This window comes from Xiphophorus couchianus, chromosome 23, assembly GCF_001444195.1.
Source record: "Xiphophorus couchianus chromosome 23, X_couchianus-1.0, whole genome shotgun sequence".
NCBI lineage: Eukaryota > Metazoa > Chordata > Actinopteri > Cyprinodontiformes > Poeciliidae > Xiphophorus > Xiphophorus couchianus.
In genome coordinates this window covers 8,951,480-8,970,544 of record NC_040250.1, presented here as the reverse complement: position 1 = coordinate 8,970,544, position 19,065 = coordinate 8,951,480, and positions in this window count along the sequence as shown.

The window sequence follows — 19,065 nt, the reverse complement described above, 5'->3', positions numbered from 1 at the left end:
CAGAATATAGGTGAAACCCTTCTATGTTTGTCTCAGGTCCATTTGGTTAGCTTCAGGACAGACACATTCAGGTTCACTGTATTTATTCTAACAAAAGAGGAAATCAAGATGGTGGTAAACACCAGTCCAGCAGCTTCTTCCTCTATACATTAAATAAAATACAATAAATGACCCTAAACAACAACAAGTTCCCCTCTCTGCTGCCGCTATCCCCAAAGCGTTATAGTACTAGCGACCCCCCCCCAAGTTTCCTTTTCAGTAATTAAAAAATCCAGGGTGGCACCCAGTACCTCAGCGTTCCCGATTCATACATGTGAATAAAAACACGCCCAACTCTCTGGAATACGTTTGGTTTTGGCGTTTCTTCCTCCTGGGTTTCATCTATTTGTGGCTCATCCTTGGTTTTTTCCACCCTGGATTTTATTCTGTCCATCTTGATTTTAAGAGCCACGATTTCCTTATTCAGTTCCTCGTTCTCCCTTTCAAGCCACAGCAGTTTTTCGGACTTTTCATTTAAAGATTCTTCCACCTCTTTTTTCATCGTGGCCTGCGCCTGTTCTAGTAATAAATTTAATCGTCACATGTTACAGTAATCACATCGCATTTTTTTAATTGTTGTACTCGCTTCCTCCAATTCCAAATTAATTTTAGCAATTTGCTTTTTATAGTACTCATTTGAATTTATGAGTATGTTATTTTCTACCTGCCAATTTGTTGGGTCGTCATCTGTGCTGTTCAGTCGCTCCAGTTTCCTCTTCAGACTCTCCACTGTTTTCTGAAGCTGCTTATTTTTCCTGTTCAGCTTCACCTTGTTCTTCTGGAGAATCTCTAATTTGTTTAACAGGAAATCTTTCTCCGCCATCGTTTCTTTCTGGTTCAAACCTTAAACTGCAAATGTATTTCTCTGTGGAATCTGGGAATACAAAGACTGGGAATACACAGACAGGATGTGTGACATCACAGTTTGACATCAAAGCCACAAGAAGTCTGTTGGGTGTGGCTACCAGGTGCCCAAAATGTCCAACAAAACACAACAAGGGTGGGCCGAGGGGCGGAGGACGGGGAGCCAGGGTCCAAACAACGAAAAACAACCCACCCAGGGTGGGCAGAAACGAAGAACGGGCCAAGAGTCCAAAAAACAACAAGAAACCAGTTCAACCAGGGTGGGCGGAGACACAGGAGGCGGAACACATGGGGAAGGTCCGGTGGGCGATGGGGAATGTCCGGCAGGCGTCCGCGGCCCCGATGGCGAAACCCACGAAGAGGGTTCGGCTGACGTCCTCGGCGCAGGAGGCGGGACCCACGGGGAAGGTCCGGTGGGCGTCAGCGGCGCCGAAAGCGAACCCCACGTGGGAGGTGTGACGGACGTCGACGGAGCGGGGGCCGGGCGCTTGGAGACGGGTCAGGCGGACGACGTAGGCGCAGGGGCCGGATTCTTAGAGGCGACGGTGGAGCTCCGGGGACACCGAGAGGCGGCGACGAGGGGTCTCTGGGGAACTTGGGAGGAACACTAGGAGGCGACGAAGGACCACTGGGAGACACGATGGGAGCTCTACGGGGCGACAAGGGAGCATTGAGACCACCAGGGGGCGACGAGGGAACACTAGGGGACTTTTCCACCTAAACTCGAAGCAAGTCAGTCACTGCTCTCCTTATGCATTGCTATGGGCAGGCCCCAATGAGCAGTTGGCAGCAGTTAAAAGTAGTTATCGAAGGCAACAGAAAAAGGGGGAGGAGCTGTCAGCTACTGGTTGCTATGGTAACCACCAACTGCCAAGAGCAGCGTAACAGAACTTAAAACACCAATAAATGTCTGAAGAAACAACTTCTTCACTAAACAAAATAAATTCAAAGGATAAATAAACAAATTTGGGCAAACCTCACATCTATAATATTGTTAAAATAAAACCCTGTCACATATGTGTATGATTTCCTTATATTTCCACAGTTTGCCTGCTCTTTATTTTTGGTATGTTGAAAAATCCAGTGAGACTTTTCCACCTAAACTCTCTTTCTTTCCTTCTTCTAGAGAAAAGAAGGAAGTATAATTTTTGACCCCTACCTGCGGCAGGTCATTGGCTAAAACCCTCCGCGCTGTGCTGGGAAGGATCAGAGCATCAACGCCCAGAGAAGGCCTGCAGGTCATTTGGCTCTCATCAGGCTGCTTGTATGCTTTTTGCTTTCTCTTACGTGAGTTATGTTTTCTCTCTTTTCTCCCTACTTACTTTTTAGGAGTGTCTTTTTACAGCTCCTTTCAGCTAACTGGAGGGTTCCTCAAAGTGTTGTGATGGTGGTGATTTTGGTAATTTTCTTGTTTTTATGAGTACCCATTTCAGTGTTGTGGCTTGCAACAATCTGAGTGGGATCCGGCTCGAACATTTAGTGTACTCAAAAGCTTGAATTGTCAAATTTATCTGGGAGGAAACGTACATCCAGTTCTTCTATTTTCCATCCATTAAAGTGCAGAACAGCAACTCCTAAATACGGTAGCTCTGTTTCAGAATGGTAGATATCACGGTTTTTAAATCTATCATCTACCTAAACACGCTTTCACACAAATATTAGTATCCTGAAAGCTTTTGTAGGACCTGTTGTGGAGAATGCAAATATATACAAATTTGTTTGAAATTTCATGTAGAGATTAAGTCTGCGTACTGGAATAGTGGGAAGCTTTTACAGGGACCCACAGAAATCAGTACATAAATATGAAGTGAAAGGAAAATACTGTACATGGTTTTGTAGAGATGCAGAAACTTTAAATGTGAAGCATTTTCACTGATTTTCAGTTGGACTTATGTCTCGAATTCGACTGCATCTTTCAAACACATTTTCTTTTCCGTCTCTGCTGTCCCACAGCATTATGCTGCCCTCACCGTGTTTCACACTGCAGCGATGAGTGGCGAGGTTCTTAACTGGTGAGGCACTGGTTTCTCTGGAGTTGGATTTGCTGACCCAGAATCCAAAATAGAAGCTTACATTTCAATTTAGACCTTAGTTGAAACATTTAGTCGTTTTAAACGCTTTTAATTCTACACTGTTCAACAATATGAAATATGAAAAAGAAAATCGTATCTAATATTAGGTCAAATTTTATTTTTTAGAGTTTTAAAGTTTGCTTTGGCTGGTCTCTCTTTTTATTATTATTAAAATTCTACCTTAATTTGTAAATAAAGTCCACGCACCCATCCATAAATATCTCTGCAAGTCCTTGTTTGTTTTAATATTTTAAAGTTTTGGCTGCTTCAATGGAGGAGGAGAGCCATGTTGATTTGGTTCTACTTTGACTGTCTTTTTTTTATTTTTCTGATTGTTTTCAGTAGCTGAACAAATATTATTGACACACTTGTGCTCTGTAATTAGGGCACAAACTCAAGGCCCGTGGGCCAAATCCGGCCCGCCATAGCTAGATTAGTCTCTATATCTAGACTAAACACTAAGTGAGCTTAGATATTATGTTATCAATCAAATCAATGCAGTTTTTATTTATTTAATTATCGTGGAAATTCTCAAAACATCAACAAATCCTCGCACTTTTTTTGCGCTAATATTTGGGAATTTATTTCAGATTTTTCTTTAAAATGTCTTAAAAATTGTCAAAAACCTTCTGACTTGCACTAAACAGCTGCCTCAGCTATAACTGATGTCAGATTACAGCCCAGGAGCTGCATCAATATCACAAATATTTCCAAATTAGTACCAGAAACGTGAAATAGTGGAGGGACTGAGAAGATGTTTAGTAATATTATTATATTTTAAGAATTCATTGATATTTTAACAGTTTGTGAACAAGTTTTCTCAACACATTCTGAGTATTCGTGATCTTGATTTGGCCCAAAACAAAAATGAGTTTAACACCCCTGCTCTAGATTTTAATTAGCGGTAGATATTGAAAATAAATGTCTGCCACACTTTTCAAAATGTTTATTTTGTAAAGTTTTTTTAAATCCCTGTTTTTATTTTCTTCTTCCACTTAAAATTATGCTTCACTTACCGCTCTCTGAAAAGTTCAAGGGACATGGATACGTTAGTAAGGCGCTGTAGCTACAGATCTTTTCTTCCCCTTTCTTTCTATCTCAGTTGTATAATATTCTCCATTTGCTTGTTGCTGTCGGTGCCACAAGGTAATTTACATAGTTAGATGACGTAATGTTTTGCATCCTTGGCACTTTGCAGAGGCCACTCTATTATTTCTTGTTGAAAGAAATAATTTTTCTTTCTCTTTTCTGAAAGAGAAAACAGCAAAATCTCGGAGTTGTACTGTTTTTTTATATGAGGCGTCACAGATCAGGGTCGAATTGAACAAACTGTCAGGAAGCGGTGTGGTGAAGGGTGGTGAGGCAGATGCAGCGGACCCAGGTATGATGACTATGAAGATTTAATGAGAAAACTTAATCCAAACAACGAGCAGCAGGCACATGGAAACACTGACGACACAGAAGCTAACATTGACGAGGACCCGACGAGGAACAAGGAACACAGGTGGAGTTAAATACACGGGAGGGTAATCACAGAGACGAGACACACCTGGGAACAATCAAGGGGAGGACAGGACAACGAAGAGACTTAACGACACAGAAAACTCTAAATAAACAAGGAAAAACACAGATCATGACAGTACCCCCCCCTCAAGGGCGGCTACCAGACGCCCAAGGAAAAAAAAACCAAAAAACCCAACAAGGGTGGGTGGAGGGGTGCCGGACGGCGGGCCAGAGTCCAAACTAACAAAAAACAACCCACCATCGTGGGCGGAAAAACAAGAAGGGCCAAGAGTCCATAAACAACAAAAAAAAACTACCCACAGGGTGGGCGGAGGCAAAGGAGGCGGGAACCACTGAGGTGGTCCGGCGGTCGTCCGCGGCGGCGGGAACCACGGAGGTGGTCCGGCGGTCGTCCGCGGCGGCGGGAACCACGGAGGCGGTCCGGCGGTCGTCCGCGGCGGCGGGAACCACAGAGGCGGTCCGGCGGTCGCCCGCAGCGCTGGAGGCGGGAACCACAGAGGCGGTCTAGCGGCCGTCGCCCACGGCGCCGGAGGTGGCAACGGGGAGTCCCGGGGGCCGCCCACAGACGGCGACGACGAGCCCCCCGAGGCAGGGTCTCTGGTGGAGCACAGGGGGTCTCAGTGGGAACACAGAAGGTCGGGGTCTCGGAGGGAACGCAGAAGGTCGGGGTCTCAGGAGGATCGTAGGGGGTCTGGGTCTCTGAAGGAACGCAGAGGGTCTGGGTCTCTGAAGGAACGCAGAGGGTCTGGGTCTCTGAAGGAACGCAGAGGGTCTGGGTCTCTGAAGGAACGCAGAGGGTCTGGGTCTCTGAAGGAACGCAGACTGTCTGGGTCTCTGAAGGAACGCAGACTGTCTGGGTCTCTGAAGGAACGCAGAGGGTCTGGGTCTCTGAAGGAACGCAGAGGGTCAGGGTCTCGGAGGGAGCGCAGGAGGTCGGGGTCTCGGGTGGAACGCTGGAGGTCGGGGTCTCGGAAGGAACGCTGGGGGTCTCGGAAGGAACGCTGGGGGTCTCGGAAGTCGGGGTCTCGGAAGAAACGCTGGGAGTCTCGGTAGGAACACTGGGAGTCTCGGTCTCGGGTGCGCCGGCTGGAACGCCGGCTGATTCGGCCTCGGGTGCGCCGGATGGAACGCCGGCTGATTCGGCCTCGGGTGCGCCGGCTGAAACACCGGCTGATTCGGCCTCGGGTGCGCCGGCTGGAACGCCGGCTGATTCGGCCTCGGGTGCGCCGGCTGGAACGCCGGCTGATTCGGCCTCGGGTGCGCCGGCTGGAAAGCCGGCTGATTCGGCCTCGGGTGCGCCGGCTGGAACGCCGGCTGATACGGCCTCGGGTGCGCCGGCTGGAACGCCGGCTGATTCGGCCTCGGGTGCGCCGGCTGGAACGCCGGCTGAAACGGCCTCGGGTGCGCCGGCTGGAGTTGCTGGTCCCGGGTCTGGGCTGGCGGAGAGACTGTGCAGACTGGGAGGCAGAGGGTTACCTTTCAGCACGGCCGCTGCTGTCTGGAATTGCCACTCTGCCTCTTGTTGTAATTCCGCCAGTCCCAGATGCGGAAGCCGCGGGATCCACTGATCCAGCAGGAGGACCAGGCGTGTGGACGTATTCAGCCGCCGTCGGGCTGAATACGGACTTGCCAACACTGCCAAATAGTCCTCGATCGCTCTCCATAATCCTTCTGGGTCCATAACGAAAAGTAGCGTGCCTCACCGTTCAGTGTGGTCGGGTCCTACTGTCAGGAAGCGGTGTGGTGAAGGGTGGTGAGGCAGATGCAGCGGACCCAGGTATGATGACTATGAAGATTTAATGAGAAAACTTAATCCAAACAACGAGCAGCAGGCACATGGAAACACTGACGACACAGAAGCTAACATTGACGAGGACCCGACGAGGAACAAGGAACACAGGTGGAGTTAAATACACGGGAGGGTAATCACAGAGACGAGACACACCTGGGAACAATCAAGGGGAGGACAGGACAACGAAGAGACTTAACGACACAGAAAACTCTAAATAAACAAGGAAAAACACAGATCATGACACAAACGCAGCTAATAAAATGAAAGAAATGCAATAAAGTAGATATTTAATTTATTACACAAGCTCTTTGTGTCGATGCAAATCATCTCAATAATTTCTTCTTCACCTGCAAGATGACATCTGTAGCTAACTCCGACTCCTGGTTTGTCTGCTTTGTGCCGTTTCTTCCGACGCAGAGGATAGATAAGAAGACGTTTAAGTTAAGTTATGCTCAACGTGTAGCTGTTTGTTCCTGTCATGTGTTTACCCTTGAATTCTGCAGAATCAAAAGACACATCTTCATTACACAGCCAACATTGTTAATCTGTCGCCGCCGCTGTTTACCGTTCTGCCTTGTCGCTGCTTGCATCACTCCACCTCAAGAGACGCCTTTCAACATTCAACTTTGACTTCACTCGTTAAAGGCAGGCCGAGTTGAAGGGCTTGTCACTTTAGGATTTCACTTTGTTCTTCTGATCCTGTGTTTTTCTTATTTATTTATTTCTTAAGCTGTCATTTACCGTCTGCTTTGTTTTGAAGGCACACCAAAGACGGAGCGTTTAAAAGTATACCATGCGGTCTCTACTTCTTCTTCTTCAGAGTTTTATTAAAGAATCAAACAGATAATTACCTCGAGCCGGTTGCCTGTTTTATTTTAATATGCAGTAATCTTCCCTGGGTGCCTGGTAATGTGTGTTTAACTGCACAAAACAGAGAACCTTTTGGAGATTCTGGAGGTTAATTCTCATAATAGTCCGGTTTTCAATAGGACCTCTACAGTCCCCCACAGCGAACGGTTGCTTAGGAACCGCTTCAGTCTTTCCATGGAGCCTCTTTTCGCAATCCTGCAGGGTTTTATGTTCGGCTCACCTTTTCCAGCTGTAATGTTGGTTTCCAGAGGATTATTTGCATCCTTTAGTTAAAACTTGTTTACTTTAATGGGTCCTCTGACAGGAATTACGCTTTTATTCATCAAAAGCTTTGTTATAATCTGATTAAATTTCTCTCTTTGTTAAAGACAAGTGGCAGCAGCCCTTAGATGTAGGATAAATCACATGATTGCAGCTATTACTGCTCTGCACTGCAGAGGATAACGGTCTGATAAATGATGTGCATGTCTGCTGTCAAAGCCCAACAGGTGTGAAGGAGAAACCAGAGCAAACGATCATCGTTTAATCCTCAGAGCCCGAGAACTCACTTTCACACCTTGTGCCAGCTGTGTCGCTTCAGTTTCTGCTTCTCACATTATTTCAATCAATAAACTGTGTAAGAAATTTCTTTAAAAATACTTGCATTTTCAATCATGCAGACAAGCATTGTACTATTTCATATATCTCTAAATCAGGAGTAAGAAAGGTTGTAATAGTAAAATACCGACACATTTAGGGATTTTAGGTGTAATCTAGAAACAACAGGGTGAGGAGAGTCAACAAGAAATGTTATCATAACGAGATTTAAAACTGGTTTTGTTGTAACGAGAAAACTTTTCCTTTTAAAAATATGCTGCTCCTAAATATATATCCAAACATTGGCAAACCTTTACATAAATGTAAATTTATATCCAGCACAATAAAATTCACAAAGGTTGAACCTGTAAAAAAAACAAAAATAGTTAAATTACCAAATAAAATTTTGTCGTGAATACATCCACTGAACATTTCAGACATGACATTTAATCCACCCTGTAAAGCCGTTGAGAAACACACACTGCTTGTCAAACTAACAGTAATTAAAAGTTGAAAGAACGGAGACACTGAACTTCCGCAGGTTGGAAACTTTGATAAAGTAGCTTTCAAAGTCTCGTCCATTCAGGCTTCACAAAGCCTCAAGGTAGGACAGATTGATGGGTAACGTATTTCAATAAACACATGCTCTTTGGAAAGTTATGGTCTGGAAACTAAAGCAGTCCTTCATTACTGTTGATAAAGTACCGCTCTTCTGATAGTAAATAGGTCATATAAATCATATTATTATTATTATTAAAGTCAGCAGGGTTTATTCCATATATTGCTTTAGTTTTCCACCACCTTAAGCATCTGTTAACATATAGTCCTTATGAAATTATCTTTTTTTAGCTGACATTGGTTTGTCAGCTTAAAAAAAGCGAGTCATTAACCTAATACATCGACTTATAATGCAACATTTTCAACTAAAATCATTTACAAAATCTAAAGAGAAATATATCTGTAATAATATTTTGTTAGCACCTGAAATCTATTAACTGTTCTAAATATCTGGGCTAGCTGGGGTTAGCAAATAAAACTTTTTTTAAAATAAAAATGTTTATAGCTGCTTAATTTATTACTTCAAACACACCAACATGCACATTAATGTGCACAGTTGGAAGCTGACATCCATACATTTTTCCGTATTTCCGTTCTTGGTGGTTCAGCCAATCAGCACTGAGGAAAATGAATGGCACTCCTTGATTGGCTGCTTTGAAAATGCCAGCCAATAGCTTAAGTAGAATTGGCCCGCGGTATTTTAGCCTCCTAAGATTGATTTTCTTTTGAATATTTCTCTACAAAAGAATCCACAACAAAGTAAGTTTACAGTAAGTAATAAAAAGTTACATTTGTCTTAAAACGAACTGCAAATAGTTGGACTACACTGTATTTAAATACGGGTCTCATATAAACAGTAGAGGTTAACTTCACCAGATTAAGTCACATGCTTCATAATATAAGCTCCTCTATCACAAAAAATGCCGTACAGTCTCATTATCTCAAGCTCTCGTTCTTTAAGTGGCATTTAAAGTGGATAACTTGGATACTGTTTACTTCTCTGTCCCCACTGAATGCTCTATAATGAAACAAACTTTTCTTCAGGATTTATTTGAACTGTTGAACAATTAGTGCCCTCAGTAAATTCATTCCATTAATGAATTTCAGCTCCTATTTGTTTAAAAGGGGAAATGACTTTTGGATTTCTCAGAGGAAATTATTGTGTGCAGCCATTAAGCTAAATTACAAAAAGAAATCTCTTATCATAAGAGGAACACTTTAGGACAACAAACTGACATTTAAATGATTACTGGCTGTTCCAGAGAATCAAATATTGACTCTCCTCTTTGATAACTATCATGTTGCTTGAATGCTTTGCATATGTCAGCCGTTTTAATCTGTTTTTGAACAACTTTCCTCCCACCTACTGTTCAAAGTGGAGTATCGTCTCATTTCACTATGACTTAAAAGGAACAAAACCAGATTTAAAAGGGGTTCAGGTTATTACCTGATATTCTTTATTAGACAGTAAATCATCACAGATATAATCCCAGATAAACATTGCATTGCAAAAGTATTCACAGCCCGTGAACTTTTTCAAATGTTTTTAAATTACAGCTGTAAACTTTGGGAAATTGGTAGTTTAGACGCCAAAACAAAGTAGAACGTAATGTTGAAGCAGGATGAAAATCATGCATGTTATTAAAATGTTTTTATTAATAAACATCTGAAAAGTGTGGCACGTGTATGTATTTAATACAACCAAATCCAATTTACAAAAATGCCTTCAGAAATCATCTGTTCAGTACAATACACCTGTGTGACCTAATCTCAATATAAACACTGCTGGCCCTTTAAGAGCTCTCAGAAGTTTGTTAATGAACATTCATGAACAAATAGCATGAAAAAGGCAGAAGTAAAAGGTAGCATCTCATGTAATATTGCCTAAATCGTTTAGTGTGAAGTGTAAAGAGTTTGGAGCAAACCTAAAACAACATTACCTGTTTCTAGCTTGCAACAAGACACTTACATCCAAAATGTTGTGTAAGCACACAATCCTCCAAGTTATTTTAGTTTGCTAAATGTGACCTGCTATGCTTCAATGAATTGTTTAGGATATGTCAGTTTTTCAAACTTTTTCAGGACACAGACCTCTTAGCCCATGTAACAAACTCTCACGGACCACCCAACATCTTAATGTACACAACCTGAAATTAAAGTATTAGTCTCTTAACTCATCGTCTTTGTTCTTTCTAATGTGAAGGGTGGAGCTGTTTTGTAAATGTGGCTGTCCACAATAAAACCATGAACACGTTTTGATATTTACAGATTCTGAAAGTCGAGACCCTAAGCTTTCCAATGATAGAAAACATGGAGATCAAAAAAAGTTCTTTACTACAAGTGTTGTGTGAACTATTGATAACGTTTTAGGATTATTTGTAATTTAGAAGCATAATAAAAGAAAAATAGTCTTGAGTTGCTTTGGCAGAAAAAACATTCAGTAGATAGTCCATCATAAATAATTTTATTTTAGGTGTTAAGATGCAGTTAGTCAGCGCGGGGCGCAGCACTGCTCACACATCGTCACCGTCATATCGTGTTCTGCACAGCCACAGAACTAGATCTGTATCATAATAGTGTTCAAAAACAACAGGTCTGCAACTCACCCTGAAAAACTTTCCACCGGTATCTTCAGGTTTTCTTTTCTGATCTTAAGCCATTTATCCATTATCATTTTTAAACACAATCCTTTGGTAAGTTAGCTGAGCTTCACACTTTCAACTCAAGTAACGGCAAGTAAACAGTTGTTTACATGCAGTACAACCCCGGACCACCAGTAGACCACCAGTAGACCACCAGTGGTCCGGGGACCACAGTTTGAGAAAGACTGGTCTATATGCAATAAAAAACATGTACCTTTTTGCGCAAAATCGTTTTAATATAATAAGATTTTGGTCTGGTCAGTTCTTCCCTTGTGGGCTCCTTCCAGATTGAGCTGTTTTAGGGTGTCTTGTCTCTTTAAATCCAAATAAGCTGCCGCTGGCCACGCCCCCAACTCAACGTCTACAGTCACACATGAAAATGGCTGCAAACAAAAGCAGGAGTAGAGCCTCCTACCTAAGCAACAAAATGTCAGCAAGTTGTTTCTGGATGGTAAGTCAATAACAAAACACTTGACTTTTCCAGTAGCCATTGTACAGCACAGATAGGGGTAAAACCAGCTGACCAAACATTCTGTAGCCCTACTTGTGTTGCTAGGTAACAGTCCAGTGCAGATCTATTGTGACGCAACAATCTGGAGGTTTTGGAAGCAGCTTATTTTCCAGACACCATAAAATATTAGCTGGGTTGTTTTTAGAAGCAGTTAAGACCCAAATCGAAGTATTAAAACTTACAAATGTAATTTTTTCATAATAGGTCCCATTTAAAAATTGAAAGCCACTCATCGCTTTCCTCCCATGTCACATAAAACCCCAATGAGATGCATAAAATTATATTAATACAGCCCAACAGAATAAAAGAAAAGGGGTGTCAATACTTTTGCAAAGCACTATAACCTTAAATATATATACTGTATATACTGTATATATATATATATATATATATATATATATATATATATATATATACAGTATATATAGTATATAATCAATGAATGCAATCCAAATGATCTCAAAACACTTTTTGGAGTTTATTTTAGTCTCTAAAGGTCCGTGGAGCTCAACCGTAAAACCTGCCGCCCATATCAGTGCCTGTGCCTCACCACCGCGGCGCAGCTCCAAGTGCTGCCCTGTTTCCATTAGTGATCCAGGGGCAGGTCGGCCCATCTGCCCCACCAAGTGTCACGCTGCTTTTATCTATCCATGAAACCTCTAAAAAAACTCTGTCTTCAGGTATTTCACGGCTCATGCAGTGGTGAGTGGGTTTCGTCTTTTTTCACCCTGGCCGTGTTTCTGAGCACTTGACACCTTGCTCTTCCACACACCCCAAGGTTGTTTGCGGCTCTGAAATCCAGTGTCACTGGAGGATAATTGGTTCATTGTAGCTTCATGTTTTTGCAGTTTATTTGCACGTTCTTGCTGCTCAGTGGGTATTTTTGGCAACCTTTGTGACCATGTTTAATTGTCTGGTATTCTCAGATAAATTAGTTGTAAATTATTCAGTTTGCACCTTTGTTAAGCTACACTTTGTCTGCTGTCTTTTTACATTTTTAGCTGCACACTTATCAGTCATTAACCTTTTAATGTTTGCTTGATTTCATCTCTTGTTCATTTATTGCAGCCACAGTCTTTTATGAACAGTTTCATAAAAGACTGTTTCATGTTTTCAACTCAGTTTTTCTGTGTTTTCACAAATTTTGCTTTGTGGAAAATAACATTGATTCAGCTCAGGATAAATGAATATATGTTTTGTAAAATCCTTTGTCAATAAATATTACAATTCTGTGTCTTTACCAGTGATAGTTTCAACAAATACACTATTTTGCATGTAGAGTGTTTTTACAAACATTTGTGAAAAAGTGGCTCGCTCTCAGGAGCTCAGTGAACTCCAGCGTGGAACTGTGCAACAAATACAGTCATGAAGTTTCGTCGCTCTTACATATTCTACAGCCAGCTGTACGGTGAGAAACTGGAAGTGTTTGGGAACGACAGCAACGCTGCCACCAAGTGGTTGGTCACGTAAACTGCCGGAGCGGGGTCAGCGGACGTTGAAGCGCAGAGTGCGAAGAGGTCGATAACTTTCTGCAGAGTCAATCACTGCAGACCTCCAAACCTCATGTGGCCTTCAGATTAGCTCAAGAACAATGCACAGAGAGCTTCATGGAATGGGTTTCCATGGTGACCAGCTGCATCCAATCCATATGTCACCAAGTGCAAAGCATTAGATGCAGTGGTGTAAAGCAAGTTGACACTGGACTGTATAGCAGTGGAAGGCTTCAGCATACAAGACGTTTTGGACAACTCCATGCTCCAACCTTGTGGGAACAGTTTGGATCTGACCCCTTCCTCCTCCAACATGACTGTGCACCAGAGCACAAAGCAAGGTCCATAAAGACATGGATGGCAGAGTCTGGACTGGCCTGCACAGAGTCTTGACCTCAACCCCATAGGACACCTTTGGGATGAATTAGAGCGGAGACTGAGAGCCAGGCCTTCTCGTCCAACATCAGTGTGTGACCTCACAAATGTGTTTCTGGAAGAAAGGTCACAAATCCCCATAAACACTCCTAAACCTTGAACAGCCTTCCCAGAGGAGCTGGAGCTGTAACCTGTGGACCAACGTCATGTTGAACCATATGGATTAGGACTGTCACTTAAACTCATATGCGAGTCAAAGCAGGTGAGCGAATACCTTTGGCAATGTAGTGTATATTTTTATAAAAATTATGTACCGCAAAGATAACTTGAAAACAGACATTCATAAGTTTAGGCACCTTCAAATAGTTGCTATGGGAGGTTCAAGCATTTCTCAAACACGCACTAAAGCATCAAAGCAAGACTCCAGGTATGGTTTAGGTGAGGGAATAACATTACGACATGATATAAACCTCAACATTTTTATTCCACATAACACCCCGACCCCTCCTTTAAGGTTTGCCTCGACTCTACGTATCAGTGCTCTACAAAAATATCGTCTATGTTGCAGAGGAGTGTCCAGTAGTGGGATCTGGATCTGCAGCAGGCACTGGAGCATGCACTCTGCAAATCAAGACGGAAAAGGTTATGTGCTGCTGCTTCACTCTGTGAGGTTTTGCTTTCATAACCTCCACGCTGGCGAGAGGAGGAGCTGGAGTTTACGGTCTTTACAGAGTGGCCCTGCTACAGGAGATGAACTTAAAAACATCAGTTTGTTCCAGGCAAGGCTGTAGAGTTAAATAAGTATTTAATAAATGGTAAATCTTATAAGTACAGCTCAACACTACAGAGCTAAACACAACGGCTCCTTGTTGGGTGTTCAAAATTCCTTAAATAGGTTTGTTATTGCTTCTGAATTTCCAAAAGAAGAGGCAAACTAACGCCGTCCAATGCATCACCGGATCGTTAAATGTTAACCAGATTGTCCACTTGGCGCTCTGCATTTCATAAACACAGTAATATGCAACAACTTCTTAAGAGAGCCATGAAAGTTTAAATTTTATTGAGTCTGAAGGGATTCATTCTGTTTTTTCCTTCCTTAATGCAACCAGATGCTGCTGAATCAGAATAATTTGTAAGAAATCAAGGTTTGAGCTGAATAAATCATAATTTTATTATAATTTGATTATGGATAACACACCTGTCCTGCTCTGAAAAAGGAGGAAAATATTAAGAAAATTTGGTTTATTTTTTTCATCTCCAAGAGAAAAACAGGGTCAGAAATTTAAAGTCTTCTTAGAAAATCTATTTAGCAGACTTAATAAAAAATAATAATAATGATAGCAGTTGTAATAATTATAATAATAATAATGCTTTCATTCATTTTCTTGCGCTGCGTCCCGGTCCCATTAATCAAAATTAGATGGTTTATTTCCAGACAAATTAGCTGTTTGTTGAGCTAAATGAAGATTGTAGATTAATGTGACTCTGCACCTGTTTCTCCTCATAGAATAACCAAATCAGTGTAGCTGTTGTTATAATTCATGCATATTCATCTTTTTCATGTTTTAAACTGCACAAAACATTTAATAAACATAATTATCGTTGTTTACCTGCCACCAGTGTGACTCAGTAAATTATCTGCAGATAAATTTTGATGTCAAAAATCTAAATTTGTCATACTCCTGGAACCGTTTCATGTTCTGTCACATTACGACAACAACATCCAGTGATTTTTATTGGGCTTTCATGTGATAGAAAAACACACAGCAGTGTGTAGTGATGGATAGGCTCTTTTTTTACCCAGTTGAAAAAATAACTTCCTAAATCATGTTTCTAAGCTGTTCTGAAAGACACATAGGTGACAGTTTTTTAAAACTTTCTCCTCAGTTTGTGCGCAGTATTTGATTCAGGATCAAAAATTGTGTGCAGAAAACAAGTTTTAATAGAAATAATTAGTCTAAAACAACAAACACAAAATGCTTCCTCACGGCATTATTCTGCTTGTTAACTGTTGATTTTCACAACATGGAGCATTTTGCATGTTGGCTAAAAGGTTTGTTTGGTTTCATCTCAGCAGAGCATCGTCTTTCAGGTGTTTTCTGATTCCCTTACATCAGTGATACCCAAAACCTGCAGGGCCGGGTTTGGACGGGTCGGTGTGGTATCTTAAGAAAATAGAAAATAATTTAAAAAATATCCGCCCTCTGTGCAACAGGAAAACATCTGGGACCTTTAAAGAAAATCATTTAGAAGTATTTTGTAGATTAATTTGGAATAAATCAATGGAATATTTTCAATTTGAGTTCGAGTTACAATGGAAACATTTGGACCCCAATAATTTTGGATTTGAATGGAAATTGAAAACTTTTACCAAACATTTTTTTGTCTAATTTGCATCAGTTTGTCCCATAAAATCTAGTTAAAACAATTACAAGTAACTCATGGTTTGTTAGTTGTAAGAATAGTTTTTTATTTTCAGTCTCTTTGAGATTTTTGCACTGCAAAAACACAATTTCTTACCAAGTATTTTTGGCCTAGTTTCTAGTGCAGTTTTCTTAGTACTCTTGAAATAAGACAAAATGGTAACACTTTATTTGAAGGGATGTGTATAAGACTGAAATAACACTGTCATTAATATGACACCAGTTATAAACATGAAGGAGTCTTCGTGAATGGTTATGACTGTCATGAAGAGTCATTCGGTAAATAATGACACTTTTGATTGACTTTTAATGTAACCTTTAGTAAAACTTTGCATTAGCAGTGTCATTATTTACAGAAAGACTCTTCATGACAACAATCATAACCATTCATGAAGTTACACGAAACTTTTCAGCAAGAAATAGGAGCTTGTTTTAAGTCAATCATTTCTTAAAATTGATTTTAAAAAGTTCTAGTTCCACTGGCAGAAAAATGTCTCATTTCTGATGTGAACCAAAAATCATGAACAGATTTGATTTATATGATTTATATGATAGTACTCCTCAAAATGTAATGTTTCATTAATTGTTGACTGGATGGTGTTTTTATTATGTAAAGCACTTGCTGCTGAAATGTGCTGTACAAATTAACTTGATTGATTATTATAGGTGATGTTTCAACAGTATTAAAGAATATTTGACCTAAAACAAGCTCCTGTATCTTGTTGAAAAGTTACTCGTATGTTATTTTCGTCTTATTTCAAGTGTACTGAGATATTTGCTCTGGAAACTTGACCAGAAATCCTTGGTTAGATTTTGCATTTTTGTTCTGTTGTCTCTCTTCTGCCGGTCTGGAGTGAGAAACTGTACTGTGTCTAATAAGCCCATGAAATCAGAGCATAATAAGTGAAGCTCATCTTCTGGCCTATATAGAGGATTTTTTTTCTCTCTCTCTGCACAAAACAAAGCTTCGGAGCCCTGCAGCTAATCACTGCCCTTTACCTGTTGTCATTCATCTGGAGGAGTCAATTGGTCTGGTCCTGCAGGGTGCAGAGGTAATTACGATTTGGCTACGACTTGTGTTTGGCTCCATTGTCTGACTCTGCGGCGAGCATGCTGGGATACTGGGGACTTGATGCTCAAAGCTCATTCAGGAGAGTTCTACTTTGACTACACCACTCAATGTTCCCCCGGAGAGCTCTGCTACTCACTAAACAAAGCTCAGCCGAGATGAGTCGAGATCACCGCAGTGAAAAATACCTGCGCCTATTTTTATCTCTCACTCTCTGGGTTTTATTTGCTGAAATACCATTTTCAATGTATTCTAATACGGTGAATATTTTTTCTCTTTCACTGCCTCTGCTCCATTTGTGGATGATTGACAAAGTTGCAAAGCAGGAAGAACAATTTCACAATAATGCCGTCTAGATCATTTTCCCAGATCTGCCTCTCACCAAACTCAAGATTTGTATTAATATTTAATCACATTATGAATTGCATGAGGAATACAATTATGTAGGTAAATACACCTGTCTCATCAAGCAAGAAATTGAGAAAATCCCCCAGCAAGTGGGTTTCATCTCAAAGTGAGATTTGGGAATTGAATAAATCAACCTGCAGAAGATTTTCAGCCTGGTAATCTCCGTTATTTTTCATCCACTTCCTTCAGCGTGTCAAATAAACTCCTTACAGGTTAGTCTATGGCGATCCATTAAGCTCCTGTTTTATAGTCCTCTTCTAGGAATCATTTAGGCACCAACATGAAATGAAACGTATGTCACATTTTCTAGGAACAAATAAAATATCAACAGTACTGCACAGTGTTTCAATATTGAGCCGTACCTCGCAAAAATATTCATATTGCTTTAACAGAAGGTTGTTTTGTAGTGTTTTTATTTTGCTCTTATTTTATTGAAAGCTGCATTTTGGTAAGAATTGTGTTGACCATAAAGCACCTGTTTGTTGTAAAGTGTTTCATGCCATACCACTTTATTTCTAAAGCACATAAAATACAACATAGCAGCTCACCAAAGTGCTGTAGAAAAATAAAAAACAAAGAACAATAAGACAACTGTAGAAAAAGCAGAACTCAAAACAATCACAGAAAGAAAGAGTACAAAAATAACAGATGCTAATTCCCCCTGGTTAAAAACCAAAGAGAAAAAACATGTTTTTAAACGAGTTTTAGAAATAAATTTTTCCCTGCCTGACCGTTCATAAAGGCTCCTTCTCCTCTGGATTTATACGAGGTATTCGAGACAGCTAATAGAATCTGGTCAGACTTTATAACAGTGCCTAAAACTGCTTAAAAACAAACAGAATAAGTTTAAAATGGATCAAAAACTGGACAGGAAGCCGATGATGGGACACCAAAACTAGATTTATGTGCTCTCGTATAGCTGCATCATTTAAAAATCGAACAGCAGCATTTTGTACCAGCTATAGACGACTTAATGTGGACGTATTTTTGCACATTTCTATACTCGCGTTTGGGTTTCTACTGATTCCAAAACATCCCAAGCGCATAAAAAAGAAATAAGTATATTTTTTTGCGTGTGTGTCTGGAAAAATATACTTTTCAAAAATCTCTGAATTGCAACGTCACAAATCAGCAGGCACTGCCCCTCACCTAGCAACCCCAGTCTGTTACCTAGCAACCCAAGCAGAGCTCCAGCACATTTGATTAGCTGGTTTTACTACTGTATGTGCTGTACAATGGCTGCTGGAAGAGACAAGTCTTTTGTTGTTGAATTACTACCCAGAATTCACTTACTGCATTTTTGTTGGTTGCGCAGGAGGTTCTACTTCTGCTTTTCAAAAGTGTAGCTTGTATAATTACGCATCTGTTTGCAGCCATTTTCATGTGTGAGTGCAAATGTTGAGTTGGGAGGCGTTTGGATTTAAAGTGGCAAGATGCCCTAAAACAGCTCAATCTGAAAGAAGATCAAAAAGGCAGAACTGACCAGACTAAAGTCTCATTATCTAAGAATGATTTTGTGCAATAAAAATGTAATGAAGATGTTTTGTATAGACCACAGACCCTAAACTATTCAAGGAAGCACAATAGGTCACCTTTAACCACAGCATTAAAACTTTGGACCATTTGCTCAGATTCACAAAATTTCCCACCATTGTTAACTGTTGTTCTCCCCCCTTAAAGAGCTCAAGCTTTATTTGCTTAATCTTTTTTTTTTCTATTGCAGGAAATGTTAATGCTGATATTTCTGAAATGTAAAAATAAATCCACAGAAACCGTCAACTTTTCTACAAACCTCGACGCTTTTTTTCTGAATGATGAATTGCAGAACTTTTGATTTCTGCTGTCAAGAAAA